This window comes from Carlito syrichta, unplaced genomic scaffold (genome assembly GCF_000164805.1).
Source record: "Carlito syrichta isolate Samal-C Ts95f unplaced genomic scaffold, Tarsius_syrichta-2.0.1 Scaffold288286, whole genome shotgun sequence".
Taxonomy (NCBI): domain Eukaryota; kingdom Metazoa; phylum Chordata; class Mammalia; order Primates; family Tarsiidae; genus Carlito; species Carlito syrichta.
In genome coordinates this window covers 34159-35710 of record NW_007232382.1, presented here as the reverse complement: position 1 = coordinate 35710, position 1552 = coordinate 34159, and the positions used below count along the sequence as shown (strand labels likewise).

The 1552-nt window shown below is 47.7% G+C and overlaps 1 protein-coding gene across 2 annotated transcripts in view; it reads right to left on the bottom strand.

Moving 5' to 3' along the window:
• Nucleotides 1-1552, bottom strand: part of G6PC3 (glucose-6-phosphatase catalytic subunit 3) — a 7200-nt gene that overhangs the window by 4874 nt on the left and 774 nt on the right. The gene's annotated exons all lie outside the window — the stretch shown is intronic.

Below are 1552 nucleotides of genomic sequence, written 5' to 3'. Positions count from 1 at the left end.
GTAAAAAAAAAAAAAAAAAAAAAAAAGAATAGGAGCCTTTTCACTTGGGCAGCATTTGGAGTGTGTGTGTATGAGGGGGACTGACCTTTAGGGGAACAGGACTAGAGAGAGAGTTACACAGACTCTGAGGGAAGAGTCAGGCAAGAAGGAAATGAAGACATCATTGCTTCTTCCTTTACTTTAAGGATTACAGGTGTGAGCCACCACACCCGGCCCAAAAGCCAGGTTCTTATCAGGCCATGCTCCAAGGTCACTGGCCGGTTTCCAACTGTGATGATGAGAAGCCTGGGAGGGAACTGCTCTCTGCTGGTTTTCAGCAAGTCATTTCAGCTCATTCAAGTGCTTCCTAGGAGCCTCCCTACGTTCCCCAGGGCTGGGGATTTGGCAACAGAGGCTGAGGGGAGGGGAGCTGTGGCTGCATGCCCAGCAGGAGGCATCTCCTTCTGGCCCAAAAGCTAGAGAACAGGTGGCACAGAGATACGCCCTGGGCCGGCAGGCCTCTATAACCTGGGATTCCCGGTTTCTGAGCCTCAGTGTTAAGGGTCTGCTAGTGAATGAAGGGAAGATGAAGAGAAAGAGCTTCCTGAAAAGTCTGATGCTTTTCACACTTTCCAGGGCATGGGGATCACCCCCGAATCTTGTTAAGATGCGGATGAGGATTCGGTGGCTGTAGCCCCGGGGCCTGAGATTCTGCATTTCTAGCAAGTTTTCAAGTGCTGCCTTTGCTGTTGCGCACGGTCTAGGGACCACACCTTAATCTGCAGGGCGTCTCTGTCCTTAGCGGCTAGTGCGTTGCCTGTCACAAAGCACGCGCCTTAAAAATTATGTCACTTGAGTGAATGAATCAGTCAGTTGAGAAGTAGGATTTTCCGCTACCTAAATCACCCGCGATGTTAGTTAAAATACAGATTCCCAGCCCCTTCCCTGGAGTTTCGAAATCAGTAGGTCTGAGGTGGGGATGGGGTATTTGCATTTTAGACACGCCCCCTGGGTGACTACTCCGATCCTGGCAGTGTGGGGAACACCGGTATAAGAGGTAGGAGGGAAGGACTCTGCGGTCTGAGTCCAAGAAGCACAAAGATGCTCAAAACGGAAAACCAGGGTCTACGGAGAAGGGGTGAGAAGGCCCTCGACTCAGCTGCCGAGAGAGGCCAGGGCTTACGCGGGACTCAGGGCCCTCGGGGGTGGGGACTGGAAATGAAGAAAGCTTCACTGTGGCATCATTGAAGACTATTGGACCAATATTACTTATGAATATTAACACAAAAATTCTAAATAAAATATTTAAGAGTCCAAAGTCACGCTATATAAAAAGTTATATACCATGGCCAACTGGGGTTTATGCCAGGAATGCATTATATTTTCATATTACTTATTCCACATTCTGCAATGTTTTTAAGTGCTGTGTCAGGTAAGAGAGCTAGGGAGGTCAGCTTGCTATCAGGTAACTTACCTGTAGTTGTTCTTTTTTGAATTTTAGTTAACTGGTACCTACCCAAATGTACACACTTTCTTCCCAAATCTCAGTATGACTCACAATTAAAATTAAATT